We start from the raw sequence: 20,989 nt of genomic DNA on the forward strand, positions 1-20,989 counted from the left end.
CTCAAATTAGCCGCTTAAGGTGACGACAAGCTTCGTTACCTCATTGAGGCCTCTCCACCCGAACCTAATGTTAGGTCAAGTGCCGCCACTAGGGAAGCATATGAAGCTTACCACAAAGAGTCCGCCGCAATAAAAAATGTGTTGATTTTTGCTATGGAGGCGGATCTCCAAAGGAGAGCCTTTAAGATGGGCACCGCCTATGAAATCTACTCTAAGCTTGTAACAATGTTTTCACAATCCCCGAGGATCGTCCAATACGAGGCGGCCTCGGAACTCTTTGATCTCGACTTCAAAGAGGACCAAAAGGTTAGTCCTCATGTGCTCAAATTGTTGGAGCATGTCGAGACATTGAAGATTCAAAAGGTTGAAATTCCCAAAGAACTCATGGTCGGACTCTCTTGAGAGGTTTAGTTTTCGGTACTTGTCGTTAGGAGCACCTAGACCAAAACACTATTTATAACTCCACAAACAACTCTACAATTAGTAAAGAGGCAAGTAAAGGTCGGATCCCAAGGGACGGGAATTGAGATGAGATTTTCAATTGCAACTAGCGGTGTCTAGGGGTGTCACAATATGGGGTTTGAAGTAGAAGATCACTAAACTAAATAGCAATGAAAGTAAACAAGCAAGATGATTAAAAATGGGTGTAAACAATTGATAAAAGGCACTAGGGTGTCATGGGGTCATAGGGGATTCATGGGAATTGATCATATAAACATATTCTCAAATTATAAGCAAGCAATTATTGTTGTGATGGATCGAGTTGGTTTATATCTTACAATCCTAGGAAAGTTTGGGTCCCGGAGCCGAATCGATTAGATTGTACAACACCTACAAGTCGATTAATCTTCCCTACTCAACTATTTGCATGGTCTAATGAGACTCGAGTTGGTTTATGTCTTACAAGTCTCATTGAAAAGATAGGTGATGGGTAAAAAATGCAAGGATTCATAGGCTCGCATTTCATCAAACATAACATGTGCATAAGTTAAGATCACAACAAGCAAGCAAATAAACTATGAAAACATATTAATTTAAGCATGAATCATCCCCCATGTTGGTTTCCCCTAATTACCCATTAACCCTAGCTAAGGAAACTACTCACTCATTATCATGTTGAACATGCTAGCAAGGTTTTCAATCATACCAACAAAGTAAAACATGATGAATAAATGAAGATAATTAACAATAATTAAAAAGGGATTAAGAGAATTATACCTACTAATGATTCCAATAATAAAGCAAAGAATAATAGAAGTACTTGATGATTGATTGGAAGGTTGTCAATCTCCCAATAATAACCCAAATAATCTTCAATTACCCAAAATGAAAGATGAACAAAAGAGAGATTAAGGAAATGAGATTTGTATTAAAACTTGATTAAATGTTGATTACAAGATTAAAGAGAGATTAGATTGATATAAACTACACTAGAGATTGCTAAGAAGAACATCATTATCTAATTAGACTAATGGGGTATTTATAGTGGGGATTAGGTACACAAATTAGGGTTTCCTAAGGGCATAAATGACGATTAAGTCCTTGAGGAATCGCTCCTCTCAGAAAAATATGAGAGTCTCCTTTTTGCTAGTCTTTCCCAAGGTATGCGCATCCTTCATAGAACAAGTAGAAGTCGGATTAGCTGTCACACAATCCGAGCGTCCAGAGCACGGGACGAGCGCATTGTCTTCTTATTGGACGAGCGGATTGTGGTGGTGGACGGGCGGATTTTGGGTCTTTTGGACGAGCGGCCTTCTGAGGAAGACGCTCGGATTCCTTCTCTTGGACGGGCGGATTGTGGGCAATCCGCTCGGATTGTAGATCAACTTCTTCCTTTCTTCTTTTCTTCCTTTCTCTTCATACAATCCTTGAGGATTTCCTCGGGGATGCAGGGATCTTTTCTCATCATTGCCCATCTACTATAGTATGTACAAAGGCCTTTTAGTCTTGTCTTCTCTTTGATGCTTGGTCATTGAATTCAATCAATTTAGCTCTATTTTGCCATGAAAATGCAAGGTTTGCACTCCTTTCCTACCAAGGGATCAAAACCTCAAAGAATATGCAAAACAAAGGATTAAAGATAATAAATGACCCAAATATGCACTAAAAATCATGGGAACAAATTAATTCGGGGACTAAATATGCTCAACTTATGGTCACATCAAATATCCCCAAACCGAACATTTGCTCGTCCCGAGTAAAGAGGTGATAAAGACTAGGACCGTTATTTAAACTAACCTAATAGCATAGCCGATATGAGACAATTAGCGGGTCTCAATCCGCCCCTTCAACTCACAACAAGACAACCATGAGGTAGGATGCCTTCTTGCAAGGCAAGGTGGGTCTTGCCAAAATGGCGACACATCCAAGCATTAAGCACACAAAATCAAGTAATGGATGCATCTACAAAAGAATAGCCACTTTCCTCATCTAAGTGGCGGAAATTATCTACAAAGGAAGCAATTCAAGGGTACACACTCCTTCATAGATGCAATTTATTCAAACTACTAAGCCTAGAAGGATACCAATAAATCACCTCCAAGTTGTGTCAAGCTAGGGTACCTTTGTCCTCAATCGTTAAATGCTTTTGTCAAGAATAGACTCCCTATGGTGTTAGAAACACTAGAGGATCGCGGAATTCCCCCTCTGGCCTAGACAAGAAGAAGGGCCGTCCCCTCTCTACCATGCACAAAAATGGATACGATGGATAAAGGGATCAATAGATATTTGAGTTTCATTTGGGAGTTTGCTTTGTTGTTGGTTTTTCTCCCCAATTTCTTGTTGCATATAACATTTGAGAACACTTTCTTTTGCCATTTCTTTTGATTTTTGGCATTTCAATACTTGACAACTTTTTAACTTTTTGCATTTTCTTTTTGAACATTTTCAAAGTCACCCCATATGTAGTGAGGGTGCCTTATATTTGAAGCTTTAGGAGTCTATTTTTGCTCCTCTTTTCATTTGATGCATTTTGCAAACTTTCTTTCACATTTCATTTCATTGAACTCAAATTTGAACAATTTCTTTTTGTGCCCATTCCCTTTGATGACAAAAATGTGGTACAACATGGATGATGGATGCATGGTTTTAAGGGTCACCTTGGAATAAACGGTAGCCAAGGAGTTGTCACACCACAAGGTACTCTTGACTAGGCCTTAATCCATGGGTCAAAGGATACTAGCGTGACACATCCTAGGATGTTTTACAAGTATTCTAACAAACAAAGTCTTAAGAAGAAAAAGCATCTAGTAGGGCCTATATACACTTGTCAAACTTCCCAAGTAGACGGTTTCGCAAAATTTTCTAACATGCAACTACATGCCATGATGCAACTAACATATATACATCCTAATGCAAATGATTCTACCAACTAATATGCCATATAATCTAAATGCAAGTCCTAAATTCACATTGTTTATACCGCATAAATCAAAATAGAGCCACATAGTCATTAACATAAAGAGGAAAAAGGAGATTGGAAAGATCATACCATACGGTCTTCAATATCCTCATGTCTCGGATATGGCGTAGTCGATCAATATGAACAAGGATAGACAAACATAATATATACAAACAATATATACAAGTCTACACTACAAAGGAAATGAACTTGTTTTTGGATTTTCAAATTTTTTAATTTTTTTGATTTTTCGAAATTTTTTGATTTTTTTTTTTGGGTTTTTGAATAAAAATTAAGTTAGAATTTCTCATCCCCACACTAATATGGGCATTGTCCTCAATGGCCAATATGATAGGAAATTATGCAAGTATGATGCATGAATTCTATACTAAATGCAAGCTATACTAATCTACACTACATGATGCATGTGTTTTTGCTTATGACGGAGAGCGTAATTTAGATTACCTCCCGTTGCGTATGCATGTACTTCCCCAAACCGAAATAGACATTATTTCTAATGTCTTAAATTATGGGGTAGTTCATGCACACAAGATGCAATACATGAAACTATATATTGTCATTTTGGATTTTCCATGTGGGAACAATAAAAGAACACCTCAATGTGGCCGAGGTGTTAGTCCTCATGTTGCTAGGACTCTCCAACTATGATCAAGATAAAAAATAAAGAAATCAAAGAAAGAAGTAGACAAACCTCAAGAGGGTAGGAGCCTCCAAAGTTTGCTAGTCCTCCACCATATCATCATTTTCATCATTTTCCTCCATAGAAGCGGACTCATCTCCACTGTCATCTTCATTTCTATTTCCTTGCTCACTTACTTCATCATCTTCATTAGCCTCTTCTTCTTCTTCTTCATCTACCTCTTCATCAACACCCTCATCATCAACAACCTCATCATCGACATTCTCATCTTCACCCGGTCTTTCATCCCTAGATGTGCTTGGAAAGAAGACTTCCCTATCCGCCCAACTAGGCAAAGGACATGAAGGATCAAGTAGTCCTTGCCTAGCTAAATGAAGGAGGGGTGGATATTGGGCCAATTATGCATCTACTCGATCATTGTAAGCTTGTTTATGCATCTCTTGCATAAGTAGAGTCATGTAGTCATTGCCCACTTCAACTTCTTTGGGTTTGAACTCTTGATATTTGAATGGATATAGTGGTGTGACAATGGAGGAGGAGGGCTCTTCAATTTCGCCCCTTTGTTGACGGATGATGTACTCGGCGCCTTTGGAGAGTGGAAGTAGGTAGTTTGTTTGATGAGCACTTAATCGGCATATCTTGGAAGGCAAAGTGAAAGATCTAGCATCATTGGTGAGCCGCACATAGTTGGTGTCAAGAGAGTTATGCTTGACCCATTTGTACTTGTAAATCATGGCATCCATGTCAATGATATGACCCTCTTTGATCGCCACATAGGTGTTATCCTTGTTGAAATTTGCGTCAAAGTGCTTGGCCAAGAGAGTAACTAGACCTCCATTTACAATATGAGCGGTGCCTTCCTTGCCACAATCAACATTAAGCCATCTTTCCATCAAAAGCCTTAGAGCATTGTAAGGCTTAGTGAACTCCCTTCCAACATTTAAGGCCGACTCAAGTAGAACACAATCGAGCTTTGTAAAGTGATTAGTGCCTTTTCTCGCAATTATAGTATTCCCGATGACCTTGTTTCATACTCTAATGCCCCGATGGTGGACTAATAGAGCGCGACACGCAGGAAAGCTCGCAAATTTCTTCCCGGAAATCGCCTCCCAAAGAGGAGCGGGGTCATACTTTTCGGGCATCTTATGATAATATGGTGTATCACTAAGGCCTAATGCTTTACTCATAACATCAAAGGTGATGCGCCTATTCACATTGGCAAGGCGAAACTCGATGTATTCTCTAGTCTCTACCTTAGTCACTTTCAATGAACTTAAGAATTCCAAGGTAAGGGAGGGGTATGTCAATTCTCTTGTAGTGAACAATTTTCCCAACCCCATGGCTTCAAAGAAGGCTTTTGTTTGTTCAAGGACACCCAAATTGTTCAAGGCATCTTCACATATGAATTTGGTGGGTAGAATGGCTTTTTTAGAATACTTGGCAAATGTATCCCTATGGGAGTTAGAAATTGATGTGAATACGAATCACCTTGATGAAATAATTCTCGAAACAAGCAACCAAGACAACCCGAGTCACCAAGCATGGATCGGTTCGAATAAGAGTCGAGAAAAGTGCATGATCACCCGCCAATGGGACGGGTAAAACCGTGTGGAGCAAGGGATGGACCACGAAAATGGGAAGACCAAATGCATGGAATAAGCTCACCTAGTTTTTGTCATAGCCTAGTTTTTACAAAGGTCTTACCTAGTTTTTGTTTTAGTCTTGCCTAGTTCTTCCACATAGCCTAGAATTCACAACAAGGCATTAAAGACTAGCCTTGGGGATCAAGGATTTCGGCCTATATAAGGCTTGTAGTCCTCATTTGTTTATCATCCAATTTTGAAGTAAAAACTTGAGAGTATTCTCTAAAACTTGTCTTGTCTTCTTGTGTTGTTACACGAGTAGTTTGGCTTAAGAGGTCGAAACGCGATTTCACACCTTGCTTGAACGAGGGACGTGATCCTAAGTTTAAGTCGGATTGTTTGACGAGTATCAAACAATTCACCCATTGGCGTAGCTATAGGTCTAGCTACGACAAATATCCCTTATTTTTCATTCAAATCTCGCTACGAATATACGGATTGATCGGGTTGCACCTAGTGCATTCGGATCCTTCGTCTATTTGCTAGTACAAGTTAAGACTCCCGCTTGCGATTCACATCAATTGTGGTATCAGAGCTTCGGCTCTTGATTTCCATTAATCGAGACGATCCAGGGGTCTTGATTTCTTCACAAAAAAAAAAAGGTTACTGTTCACGTCCAGTACTGTTCACCAGAGAAAAAAATCACTGTCACGGTACTGTTCATCAAAAAAAAAGTCGATATGGATCCCGATAATCCTAATCTCCTTCAAAGTCTTATAGAAGCACTACAAAATCTTTCGGAACTTAGCCCACATGGAACACCACATCGAGGTGAACAAAGTCGAGAAGAATTCAAAGTAAGTGAACTACCCGAGTTTGTGGGAGGCACGGATCCCGAGGATTACCTCGAATGGGAGAGGAAAATTGAACGGATGTTTGAGTTCAAGGACCTGGATGATGAGAAGTGTTGCAAGTACGCCATTCTACGACTAAGTCGTGGAGCCTTCCTATGGTATGAAGGCTTTAAGGTAAAACGTGCCCGGGCAGGAAAGGAAAAGATATCCTCTTGGGAATCTCTCAAAAGGAAGCTACGCAAGAGATACGTCACAGCCACGTATAGGCTCACGACGTATCGCAAGATTGCTGAGTTGACTCAAGAGAGGAGCAGTGTCTTAGATTACATAAATGAGTTTGAAAATCTTACTTTGATGGGAGGATTAGAGGAAAGTGAAGACTTGAAGATGGCTCGATTCCTTCGTGGACTAAATCGTAACATAGCCAATTCAGTTGAATTACAATCTTACGCTGACTTCGATTCCTTGTGTAATCTATGTCTCAAGGTCGAAGCTTAAGGGAAGGCCAAGCTCACCCCAACTCATGGTGAGGGTAGTCGAAGTTGGAGGAGCGAAGGACAATCAAGGGGAAGTCCGAGTAGTCGTACGGTTGAGACTACACCTAAGACGATTTCCACCCCTGAGTCCGCTCCCAAGATACTCGTTCCTAAGGAGACAAGTTTATCTAGAGTACGGTGTTTCAAATGCCAGGGATTTGGGCATTCTCAGAATGCGTGCCCAAATAAGAGAAACATTGCACTAAGGGAAGCTATTGCCGTTCGAAACGAGTTCTATGATGAAGAAGAACGATTGGGTGATGTGTTCAACTTCGAAGAAAGAGAAGAGGAAGGGAACGATAGAGATGTCGAAACTTATGACGCTCCTAACTATGATTGTGCTTTAGTTCTTCGTGCTTTGCAGACTCAATCCACACCAATTGAGGCAGAACAAAGGAACCAGATTTTTCACACCAAATGTCAAGTGAAGGACAAGTGGGGTAGCCTAATCATCGATGGAAGGAGTTGTACCAACGTTGCTTCTACAAAGATGGTGGACAAGTTGGGATTGGATACCATACCTCATCCCAAACCATATGCGTTACATTGGCTTGATGACGGGAACAAGGTGAAGGTCACCAAACAAGTCAAAGTGGCGTTAACAATGGGCTCCTATGACGACAATATCTTGTGTGACGTAGTGCCAATGGATGCATGCCACATACCCTTGGGGCGTCCATGGCAATTCGATCGCAATGTTATACACCGTGGCCGAAGCAACGAATATGAATTGGTCGGCAAGGGTAAGAAGCTTGTCCTAAGACCGATGGCACCTAGTGCTGTCCGTTCTTTGGGCACCCCACAAAGGAAAACCGCAAGCATGACCATGTTTGCAAGTGAGCAAGAAGTTGGTGAAGTCTTAAAGGAAGGTGGTTGTGTCTATCTTATGGTGGTCGACGAGGCACCAAAAGTTGGGATCAAGGATGCCCAGCTAGCGGCGCTCTTAAAGGAATTCGAGGACGTTTTCCCTGAAGCTTTACCACCGGGATTATCGCCTATTCGCGGAATCGAACATCAAATCGATCTCATTCCTGGAGCTGCGTTACCTAACAAAGCAGCCTATCGATGCAACCCAACAGAGACCAAGGAGTTGCAGCGCCAAATCGTGGAGCTAATGGAACGAGGATATGTTCGTGAAAGCATGAGTCCATGTGCCATTCCTACTCTTCTTGTCCCGAAAAAGGATGGGAGTTGGCGGATGTGCATCGATAGTCGAGCCGTGAACAACATAACTATCAAGTACCGTTTCCCGATTCTAAGACTTGATGACATGCTTGATGAGTTGCATGGCTCCGAGATCTTTTCTAAGATCGACCTGAGGAGTTGCTATCATCAGATAAGAATGCGGGAAGGTGACGAATGGAAAACTGCATTCAAGACCAAACATGGGTTGTACGAATGGACTGTCATGCCATTCGGGTTAACCAACGCTACGAGTACTTTCATGCGGCTCATGAACGAGGTACTCAAACCATTCTTGGGAAAATTTGTGGTTGTTTATTTAGATGATATCTTGGTTTACAGTCAAAGCAAAGAAGATCACTTCAAACACCTTCGCAAAGTGTTCGAAACTCTCCGAGGACAAAAGCTATATGGAAAGAAGGAGAAATGTTCATTCTTGGTCGAGAGTGTCATATTTCTCGGCTATGTGGTTTCTAAAGATGGAGTTTCAGTGGACCAAGCAAAGATTGAGGCCATTAAGTCATGGCCTACGCCTAAGTCCATCACAGAGGTTCGGTCTTTCCAAGGACTTGCTTCGTTCTATAGAAGATTCATAAAAGATTTCAGCACCATCACAAGTCCCATCACCGAGTGTTTAAAAAAGGGAACATTTGTATGGACCGAGGCTGCTCAAAAGGCTTTCGAGACGATTATCCAACGACTTTGTGAAGCACCGATACTAGCACTTCCCGATTTTACTCAACCCTTCGAGGTAGAGTGTGATGCGAGCGGTGTTGGAATTGGAGCTGTGTTGGTCCAAGAAAAGCGACCCATTGCTTATTTTTCCGAGAAGCTAAGTGGAGCTCGGCTCAAGTATTGCACATATGATAAGGAGTTCTACGCCATAGTGAGAGCACTGAACCATTGGAGCCACTATCTTCGCCCAAATCACTTCATTCTACATTCGGACCATGAATCCTTAAAATACATTAATGGACCGCAGAAGTTGAGCTCAAGACATGCCAAATGGGTTGAATTTCTTCAATCCTTTCATTTATCTTCGAAATATAAGGATGGCAAAAGCAATGTGGTGGCCGACGCTCTTTCCCGACGCTACTCTTTACTGAACGTGCTTGATGTTCGCCTACTTGGATTCGAGACCTTGAAAGATTACTACGAAACTGATCCCGACTTTGGTGAAATGTTTAGGATATGCCAAACAGGACCCCGAGGAGAGTTCATAACTCAAGATGGATTTCTTTTCAAAGGAAATCAGCTGTGTGTACCCAAGCATCATGTCCGGGAGTTATTGGTACGAGAAGCTCATGGGGGAGGACTTGGTGGACATTTTGGTGTCACTAAGACTATGAAGGTCCTTAAAGAGCATGTCTATTGGCCTCGAATGCTGAAGGACATGCAAGATGTGATTCGTAAGTATGTCACTTGTCACGTTGCAAAGAGTACCTTCAAGCCAGGGGAGTACACGCCCTTACCTATCCCTAACCGACCATGGGAAGACGTGTCCATGGACTTTATTGTTGCTCTACCACGAACCCAAAGGAGTAAGGACGCGATCATGGTCGTAGTGGATCGATTTTCCAAGATGGCCCATTTTATTGCATGTCACAAGACAGATGACGCTAACAACGTGGCCGAATTGTACTTTTGAGTAATACTCCGCCTTCATGGAGTCCCAAGGACGATAGTCTCCAATCGTGACTCAAGGTTCTTGAGCTATTTTTGGAACACTCTGTGGAAGAAGGTGGGTACCAAACTGTTATTTAGTACCTCTCACCATCCTCAAACCGATGGTCAAACGGAAGTGACAAACCGCACTCTTGGGGTATTACTACGTGGCCTCGTGAACAAGACTAAGAAGGATTGGGATCTAAAACTCGCTCATGCCGAGTTTGCCTACAACAGGTCTCCATCATACGCAACGAAGCACTCTCCTTTTGAGATCGTGTATGGCATAAATCCCTACCTACCACTCGATCTCATTCCCTTACCCGAGGGTGAGCTAGTCCACAAAAGCGCGGAAGAAAAGGTAAAATCCATGATTAAACTACATGAGCAAGTTCGCTCCAGAATTGAGTCCGTCAATGAGGTATACAAACAAAGAGTCAACAAAACCCGCCCACCAAGAGTTTTCAAGGAAGGACATTTGGTTTGGGTGCATCTAAGGAAAGAACGATTCTCGGGCAAACGAAAGAACAAACTCATGCCACGCGCAGAAGGTCCCTACAAGGTGATTTCGAAGTATGGAGACAATGCCTACAAGGTCGAACTCCCAGGAGACTACGGTGTCCACGCCACTTTCAATGTGGGTGACCTCTCTCCTTACATCGAGGATAATGGGATTGCAGAATTGAGGACAATTCCTTTCAAAGGGGGAGGAATTGATGCGAATACGAATCACCTTGATAAAATAATTCTCGAAACAAGCAACCAAGACAACCCGAGTCACCAAGCATGGATCGGTTCGAATAAGAGTCGAGAAAAGTGCATGATCAACCGCCAATGGGACGGGTAAAACCGTGTGGAGCAAGGGATGGACCTCGAAAATGGGCAAGACCAAATGCATGGAATAAGCTCACCTAGTTTTTGTCATAGCCTAGTTTTTACAAAGGTCTTACCTAGTTTTTGGTTTAGTCTTGCCTAGTTCTTCCACATAGCCTAGAATTCACAACAAGGCATTAAAGACTAGCCTTGGACATCAAGGATTTCGGCCTATATAAGGCTTGTAGTCCTCATTTGTTTATCATCCAATTATGAAGTAAAAACTTGAGAGTATTCTCTAAAACTTGTCTTGTCTTCTTGTGTTGTTACACGAGTAGTTTGGCTTAAGAGGTCGACACGCGATTTTGCACCTTGCTTGAACGAGGGACGTGATCCTAAGTTTAAGTCGGATTGTTTGACGAGTATCAAACAATTCACCCATTGGCGTAGCTATAGGTCTAGCTACGACAAATATCCCTTCTTTTTCATTCAAATCTCGCTACGAACATACGGATTGATCGGGTTGCACCTAGTGCATTCGGATCCTTCGTCTATTTGCTAGTACAATTTAAGACTTCCGCTTGCGATTCACATCAGAAATGAAAATTACCTCCGGATAGTTGGGTAATTGAGCGATTTCCGGAGTTGTCGTTGTTGTTGCTTCCAAGGGAGGATCTTGTTGTTGTTGAACTTCCAAGTTTGCACTAGAAACCACCATAGCCATTGAAGCTTTCTTTGCTTGAAGGCTTTGTTGCCTTTTTGAGAGTGTCTTTGCCTTGAGTGCCTTTGTTGCTCCTTTTATCCTTGCCATTGTTGATTATACCAAGAAAAGATTGAAAATCTTCAATTTCTAATTATACCCAAATCGATTTTAAGATGAAAGGATTTGTCTTTGTATTTCAAAAATCGACTCAAAGGTTGAAGATTTTGGTGCTTGGATTGATTATTGTTGCAAAAGGAGTGATTAATTGTTGTTGTAAGGAAGTTTGGATTTGATTTTGTTGAGGAAATTTTGTTTTTGGTGATGGAGAGGATGAGGGTTTTGGGTTTTTTGGGTTTTTGGGTAGTGTTTGAATGAATGAATGAATGTGGTAAGGGGTATTAAAACACCCGAAAATTTCAAAACTGCAGGGGGAAGACGAGCGGATTCCTGTCGGGACGCTCGGATTCTGCTCAATTTGGCTTCAGGAAAACTCGCCTAAAGACGAGCGTCTTTCAGTGAAGACGAGCGGATTCTGCAAGTAAGACGAACGGATTCCCTTAAAGACGAGCGGATTCTCTTACAGGAACTTTGCTAAATTTGCACTGGCAGAAAGACGAGCCTCTTTCTACAAAGACGAGCGGATTCTTTCAGACGAGCGTCTTCTCAGCTAGGACGCCCGGATTCTCTAACAGACCAAAATTTTTGATTTTGCAGCTCATTTAGATGGACGGATTCTCCCACAGACGCTCAGATTCCTATAAGACGAGTGGATTACCCAGAAGACGCTCGGATTCCACCTGGTCTACCCGGATTCAGGTCAATCCGTGCACTTGCATATCCCGTGTCATTTTCATTGTAGGGGCATTACAAACGCATGAATAGCCTAAGCAATTGCTATCCCTACACTAGGTTAAAGCACTACACATCAATAAAATCATTAGTCCCTCCCTCACTTCTCTCAAAAATGATGAATATCTTGATCAAGGCACAGAAATCCAAAAATGACTAAAAATGCAATGTAAGAATTAAAATGCAAGTTAGGGAGTTAGAAATATTTACAAATGGTGGTTTGGAGAGGACTCCACCAAACTCTCATCCTTAGAGAGATGTCATGGGGGCATGTCCAAGGTGTTGTTGATGTTACTCAACACCTTGAAGAAGTAGTCAAAAGCTTGTTCATTATCATGATAAAGATCCTCAATAGATCTTTGCACTTGTTGTCCTTCATGTTGGTCTTGATCGATAGCATTACCAAAGTAGGGATTGAAAATCCCTGCAAACTCATCGTCCCATAGACCACAAACTTCGTCTACTTGATCATTAAAAATCTCTTGAGTTGATAGAGACAACTCTCCTCCTTTCTTGTCTTGGCCAATGAGGCCATCCTCTTCACTTGTCATGGGTGAGATTTTCAAGCTCTCTTTGTTACAATTCACTTGCTCTTTTGATGGAGCATCATCAACTTTCTTCTTCCATTGGAATTCCGACTTCTTCCTCTCATCCTTCCGGCTATAATGATCAACCATAAAACATGGTTCATGCAAACGGGGAGCTCTCATGGTCTTGTCAAGATTGAAAGTTATGCTCTCATCTCCCACTTCTAGAGTGAGCTCTCCATGCTTCACATCTATTACCGCACCCGCGGTGTGCAAGAAAGGTCTTCCTAGAATGATTGGAATATTGGAGTCTTCTTCCATGTCAACAATGACAAAGTCCACCGGGATGAAAAATTTTCCAACTCTTATGGGAACATCTTCCCATATCCCTAATGGTGTCTTCGTCGATCTATCGCCCATTTGGAGTGTGATATTGGTAGATTTAAGCTCTCCCATCCCTAACCTTTTACTTACCGAATACGGCATAACACTCACACTAGCCCCTAGATCACATAGGGCTTTGTTGATCGTTGTGTCGCCAATGGTACACGGTATTGAGAAGCTTCCCGGATCTTTAAGTTTCGGAGGTGAACTCCCTTGAAGGATTGCACTACTCACCTTAGTGAAGGCGATAGTCTCAAGCTTCCGGATTGACTTATTTTCGTAAGGATGTCGTTCATGTACTTTGCATAGGCCGGCACATGATTGATTAATTCCGTGAAAGGAATCGAGACTTCCAAATTCTTCACAATTTCCATAAACTTTCCAAGTTGGTCATCAAATTTGGGCTTGACTTGACGACTTGGAAAAGGAAGTCTAATCATAATGGGTTCCTTCTCCTTGGCCTTGTCTTCATTTTTCTTTAAAACTTCTTCTTTTGATGGTTCTCCATCCTTGGAGTTTTGCACAACTCCTTCTTTGTCACTAGCTTCCACCACTTCATCCTCAACTTGCTTCTTTGGTGCTTCATATCTCGTACCACTCCTCAAGTGAATGGCACTAACCGTTTCATGTCTCGGGGGATTACTTTGAGGTGGTAATTGCCTCTTTTGTCTTTGTGAGCTTGAAGATACTAGTTGAGCCAATTGTGTTTCCAACATTTTGGTGTGGGCTAGGATGTTGTTGATGGTGATTTCCTTTGCTTGACTATCCTTTTGCATTTGAGTGAAAAACTCTTGTTGATTCTTTTGCATTTGGAGGACCGCTTTTTGAACATCAAAACCTTGGTCACTTTGTTGATTGTATGGAGTTTGATTTTGGTAACCTTGGTTTTGGTTGTAAAAGGGTCTTTGATTTTGGTTTCTAATGGGAGGTGGGGTGTATTTTGGTTGAGGGTTTTGAACATTTTGGCTTTTATATGAGATATTTGGGTGAAATTTGGTATTTTCATTGTAATAATTTGAATAAGGGGTACCACTCTTGTATGCTTGAAAAGCATTCACTTGTTCATTTGTTCCCATACATTCACTTTGGTCATGTCCCAAAGTTCCACAATTCTCACATATCCCACTTAGGATTGATGAAGATGCCGTCATGGTATTAACATGTTGCTTTGGTGATTTTGAGGCTTCTTCAAGTCTAGACATAGCTTTTTCGAACTTCAAATTGATGGTATCAATGTGAGCACTAAGTTGAGCACCCAATTGAGTAATAGATTCCACTTCATCCTTTCCTCCTCTAGTAGCCTTGCGAGGTTTACTATATTGTGAATTATGGACCGCCATTTCTTCAATCTTGTTCCAAGTTTGATTATCATCAACTTCGGTGAACATACCATTTGATCCCATGTTGAGAATGTTTCTTGAGTCTTTATAAAGACCATTCCAAAATTGTTGTACCAAGAACCACTCGCTAAGTCCACGATGAGGACATGAGCGACAAATTCCCTTGAATCGCTCCCAAGCTTCATGCAAGGATTCTTCATCTCTTTGCTTAAATCCCGTAATTTGAGCTCTTAGCATATTAGTCTTTTCCGGTGGGTAGAACTTTTTGTAGAAAGCTAGAGCCAATTTCTTCCAAGAGTCAATTCCGAGAGTAGCCTTATCAAGGCCTTTCAACCATTGTTTTGCGGTGCCAATTAGAGAAAAAGGAAATAAGACCCATCGAATTTGGTCTTGAGTTACACCGGTTTGAGAAATCGCATCACAATAGTCACAAAAAGTCTCCATGTGAGAGTGAGGGTCTTCACTAGGCATCCCCCCAAATTGGCTTCTTTCGACTAATTGGATAAATGCGGATTTGGCAATGAAATTTCCGGTTAAGTGTTGTGGTGAGGGAGTACCATTGGGTAGGTTCTCCTCGGTTGGTACGGAATGTGATGAAAATTTAGGCATTGTGGGTTGATTTTGTGTTGGGTTCTTCTCACCTTGTCTTGCAAAAGGGTTGATGAACTCAATAGTGTTTGGTTGAATATCTACAACCTCACCAATACCTCTCAAAGTTCCTCGAGCAAGTCTTCTATTGTTTGTCAAAGTCCTTTCAATTTCGTGATCAAAGGGTAACAAGTTACCTTGTGATCTTCTAGACATGCAAAATATCAAACAACTTGAAAATAATTAGAACAAACCTTGAGGAGTTTTACTTCCCCAAGGCAAAGAAAGACACAACTAATAACAATCTAAGAAAATCTAAATCAAGTTTACACCGTCCCCGGCAACGGCGCCATTTTTGGTCGGACTCTCTTGAGAGGCTTAGTTTTCGGTACTTGTCGTTAGGAGCACCTAGACCAAAACACTATTTATAACTCCATAAACACCTCTACAATTAGTAAAGAGGCAAGTAAAGGTCGGATCCCAAGGGACGGGAATTGAGATGAGATTTTCAATTGCAACTAGCGGTGTCTAGGGGTGTCACAATTTGGGGTTTGAAGTAGAAGATCACTAAACTAAATAGCAATGAAAGTAAACAAGCAAGATGATTAAAAAGGGGTGTAAACAATTGATAAAAGGCACTAGGGTGTCATGGGGTCATAGGGGATTCATGGGAATTGATCATACAAACATATTCTCAAATTATAAGCAAGCAATTATTGTTGTGATGGATCGAGTTGGTTTATATCTTACAATCCTAGGAAAGTTTGGGTCCCGGAGCCGAATCGATTAGATTGTACAACACCTACAAGTCGACTTAATCTTCCCTACTCAACTATATGCATGGTCTAATGAGACTCGAGTTGGTTTATTTCTTACAAGTCTCATTGAAAAGATAGGTGATGGGTAAAAAATGCAACGATTCATAGGCTCGCATTTCATCAAACATAACATGTGCATAAGTTGAGATCACAACAAGCAAGCAAATAAACTATGAAAACATATTAATTTAAGCATGAATCATCCCCCATGTTGGTTTCCCCCAATTACCCATTAACCCTAGCTAAGGAAACTACTTACTCATTATCATGTTGAACATGCTAGCACGGTTGTCAATCATACCAACAAAGCAAAACATGATGAATAAATGAAGATAATTAACAATAATTAAAAAGGGATTAAGAGAATTATACCTACTAATGATTCCAATAATAAAGCAAAGAATAATAGAAGTACTTGATGATTGATTGGAAGGTTGTCAATCTCCCAATAATAACTCAAATAATCTTCAATTACCCAAAATGAAAGATGAACAAAAGAGAGATTAAGGAAATGAGATTTGTATTAAAACTTGATTAAATTTTGATTACAAGATTAAAGAGAGATTAGATTGATATAAACTACACTAGAGATTGCTAAGAAGAACACCATTATCTAATTAGACTAATGGGGTATTTATAGTGGGGATTAGGTACAAAAATTAGGGTTTACTAAGGGCTTAAATGACGATTAAGTCCTTGAGAAATCGCTCCTCTCAGAAAAATATGCGAGTCTCCTTTTTTCTAGTCTTTCCCGAGGTATGCGCATCCTTCATAGAACAAGTAGAAGTCGGATTAGCTGTCACACAATCCAAGCGTCCAGAGCACGGGACGAGCGTATTGTCTTCTTGTTGGAAGAGCGGATTGTGGTGGTGGACGGGCGGATTGTGGGTCTTTTGGACGAGCGGCCTTCTGAGGAAGACGCTCGGATTCCTTCTCTTGGACGGGCGGATTGTGGGCAATCCGCTCGGATTGTAGATCGGCTTATTCCTTTCTTCTTTTCTTCCTTTCTCTTTATACAATCCTTGAGGATTTCCTCGGGGATGCAAGGATCTTTTCTCATCATTGCCCATCTAGTATAGTATGTACAAAGGCCTTCTAGTCTTGTCTTCTCTTTGATGCTTGGTCATTGAATTAAATCAATTTAGCTCCATTTTGCCATGAAAATGAAAGGTTTGCACTCCTTTCCTACCAAGGGATCAAAACCTCAAAGAATATACAAAACAAAGGACTAAAGATAATAAATGACCCAAATATGCACTAAAAAGCATGGGAACAAGGCTAATTCGGGGACTAAATATGCTCAAATTATGGTCACATGAACTCATCGTTGATAGAATTCTTTATTCCTTAAGCAAAGTCAAAGCATATGTGCAATTCCGGGCGAATTTCAATATGCAAGATAAGGATGTGTCCCTTGAAGAGTTTCACAAGCTACTTGTGCAAGCCGAAAGGGACATGGGGCTAAATGCTAGCTCCCCTAAGGATGTGCTCAATATAAGCAATAAGAGCAAGGGAACCTTCAAGAAGAGAGGCAAAAAGGGCAAGAAGCAAGCTTCCATGAAAACCAAGGCTAGGACTTTTGAAGCTAGCACTTCCAAACCCAAGAAGGGTCCCCTTGACAACTGCCATTATTGTAATGGCATTGGACATTGGAAGAGGAATTGTTCCAAATATCTTGGTGACATCAAATCTGGAGAAATCACTCCAGTAGGTAAATGACTATCCCTTCTTTTATATTTCTAATTGAACTTTAGTATTTTGATACAAGTTGTGATAATGTATCCTCTTTTTATTGTAATTAGGGCCTCCTTTAAGCAGCAACAAGGGCAACGAGAAGCAAGCTTGAGAGATCGTGAGGAAGCTAGGAGTAGCCACTCATGAAGCTTGGCTTCATTTGTTGTCTTTATTATCATGTTTTATTTTGAATTTCTAGAACTATTTCAATTTCCTTGTTTGACATGGAAATTTGTTTTAATCCTTTGAACAATGGTTGTAATTTTGGATTAATAGTGACTTGGTTTGCAACCCTAGTCACTACGTTTATCGTATTTTTAATTGTTCTAAAATTCATCTTTATATGCTTGACATAGAAACATATGAATAATCTAGTTAAAATTGATCCAATAGACAATTATAATGATAGATTCATTATATGTCCATAAACTTGAAGTTTGTGTATGATCAATTATAAAGTTATATTGAGTTAATGAACTCAATTAAGGGAAACTTAATAACCTATATACACCCATTAAATATTTATAAATAAGTCTATTAATCTATGTGATATCTCTCTTTCACTACAAGAAATTTGGTTTCGGGCGACTATAAAAAGCGACTGAGTAAAATAGTCGCCGATTTGGCGACTGAAATTAAATTCGGGCGACTAAATTCAGTCGCCAAATTGGCGACTGAACTTTTTCATACATTAATTAAATATGGCGACTGATTATGAGAAATAGCGACTGAATTCGGTCGCAAAATTGGCGACTGTAGAATTTCAGTCGCCATTTTGTGTGGTCACAGGTCAAACATTAGATACCACCTACCCCAGTCCCTCACTTCTTTTCATTTATCACACGCAAATACACCTCCCTCTACCTCATTCTTTCTGTAACTTTTTCCTTCAATCTTTTTTTAACAAACAAAGCACACCAAACTTTTTTCCTTATTCTTCATCAGTTTGGTTTTATCATTATATTAAAATTTTCATCTTGTTTTTTTACCTGCTAATCCAAAAAAAAAAATCCCAACTTATCTCTTTTATCCAATCTCAAGTTTAATTACTCTGTTTGACTAATATTCATCTTAATCTCGCCATCTTTCATCTAATTAAAGGTATTGTTCTATTTACCTTATAAATTTAATTTTTCAGATTTATTAATTTCAGAGTATTTTGGTTTTAAATTAACATTTATATCAATTTTTATTTAAATCTTGAATTGAAATTGATTTTACTTCAAAAATTATTGTGGTAGTTGGTGCAAAATGAGGAATACGAACATGGAAACAAAGAAGAAACTAGAGGAAAAGGAAGTGCGGTGTTGGACGGGGAAAGGGAAGCTCGAAAATTCGTTTTTTTTAGTAAATGTAAATTTATTGATGCCATATTTTTTGGTTTCCCTTGATTGTTTCAGATATGCATTTTCTTTTGTATAATAGGAAATTGTCGTATAGCCATGGTTTGTTTTCGAGTTTATGAGTGTAATGTATATATGGTTTGTTTTGAGTGTAATGTAATGGATGTTTAGATGTTTTGTATAGAAATTTTCCAGATTTGAGATTCTTTTTTATTTTTTATTTGCATCGGAATTGATTGCGTTGTTTTTGTTATTTCGTGAAGAACAATGACGAAACAAAGGATAATTTAGTCAGATTTTCCAGATCTGACACCTTTTTATATTTATTTTTTTTAATGTAAAACTGGCGACAGAAAGTCAACACTTGGCTACTGATTTCAGTCGCCAAAATGGCGACTACACTGACTTTCAGTCGCCATTTTGGCTACTATTCTCAGTCGCCCATTTGCTTATTTGGCGATTATTTTTTCAGTCGCAAATTTTGGCGACTGAAATCAGTCGCCCGAATTCCATTTGGCGACTAAGGCCTGCGACTGGATCTGGGCGACCATTTTCAGTCGCCAATTTCGTTTTGGCGACTGTTTTCAGTCGCCCATTTTAGTCGCCCGAATCTTATTTTCTTGTAGTGTTTCTTCACCAAAACATCATTTGTGTCACGAAAGCTATCTTTTGAATATTTAGGGTATTTATTCTAAAGATAGAGTGGGAGTAATATTAAGACACAAAGAATGCTTTGAGTTTTGTATACCTATGATTCGTATAGACACAAAGAATGCTTTGAGTTTTGTATACCCATGATTCGTATACCTTGAGTAGATGAGATCTATGTAAACGATTTGTATACCTTGAGTAGATGAGATCTATGTAAGAGACAATAATTTTTATACATTTCTAATCATAGTAACTACGTGAGGACACCAAAAGAAGACGTTCTTAAGGTAACTACGTGAGGAAATCAAAAGAAGTTGTTCTACTACGTGAGGAGACCAAAAGAAGATGTTCTTAAGGAAACTACGTGAGGAGACCAAAAGAAAGTACTTAAAAGAATATGACTAATGGAAAGACTTAACATAAAGATTCTTGTTTGATTATGATCAAACTAAACATAAAAATTCAAAGTCAACGTTTACTTAAGAGCCTAATAAAACAAAATGCATCCTTGAATATAAATGAGATTTATGATTAAGCGTTGCATAGAAAGACATATCGATGTCTATAATAGCTAAGTTAATGGTTAACCATGCTAGAGTCATTGCTAAACTTCATGAAAATGGACAAGTTGTACCTCTTTCCGAAATGAGTATTTTGAGAGGGACGTATGAACTCCATGTTGAATTTTACTTTTAGTAATGATATTGCTTCGCTTAATTTTAGAATGAACAAGTTAGAGATTAAAATCTCTTTCCATTGTTGTGATCGAAACCTCTTTCCAAATAGGTATTTTGAAAGGATATGTTGAGAACATATGTGGTTGTCATAACAATCAAGCAAAGCAAAATAATTTTAATTCATGAACTGTTTCGATTGAGTGGTCAAATGCGAAACATGTGGAATTGAGTGGGAGTTTGAAAATTTCATATGCAGACATGAGATTTAGTGGGAGTAATCATCCTCCATGAATTTTACAACTTATTACTCATTGAGAATGGCGAGCATATACTATCTTTGATAAAGATAGCACTTAAGTTTTCAATTCTGGATGAATATGGACTAAGATAAATCCAACTATAACATGGGATGTTGGATTGGCACTAAGATACACACATCAAATCAACAAGATACGTAGGTTATTCATATTGATGAAGATGGAATTACCATGAGATGGTCATGGTTATTCATTGAACCTAAGAACTGTTGACTACATGATTTAAATGAATAATGTTTCCGCCATTAGAATAATCATGCACATGTCCTAAATAAATCATATGCTTAGAGCATGATGAGTCATTGGTAAGCTATATAAGAATCGTCATGAATTCTCGAGGAGAACTAATGAGCCATTCTAGAGT

General features: G+C 39.7%; 1 long non-coding RNA gene and 1 other non-coding gene across 2 annotated transcripts; both read left to right on the forward strand.

The window, feature by feature from the left end:
- The first annotated feature begins 14,627 nt into the window (after window positions 1–14,627).
- On the forward strand, window positions 14,628–14,734 carry LOC141624128 (small nucleolar RNA R71). Its single transcript, XR_012533939.1, has one exon. It is a non-coding gene; the product is annotated as a small nucleolar RNA R71 (small nucleolar RNA).
- A 3,827-nt stretch (window positions 14,735–18,561) lies between these two features.
- Window positions 18,562–19,176, forward strand: LOC141621547 (uncharacterized). The gene is made up of 2 exons (XR_012532433.1): window positions 18,562–18,738; window positions 18,879–19,176. It is a non-coding gene; the product is annotated as an uncharacterized LOC141621547 (long non-coding RNA).
- Window positions 19,177–20,989: the final 1,813 nt, after the last annotated feature.

Source organism: Silene latifolia, chromosome X, assembly GCF_048544455.1.
Source record: "Silene latifolia isolate original U9 population chromosome X, ASM4854445v1, whole genome shotgun sequence".
NCBI lineage: Eukaryota > Viridiplantae > Streptophyta > Magnoliopsida > Caryophyllales > Caryophyllaceae > Silene > Silene latifolia.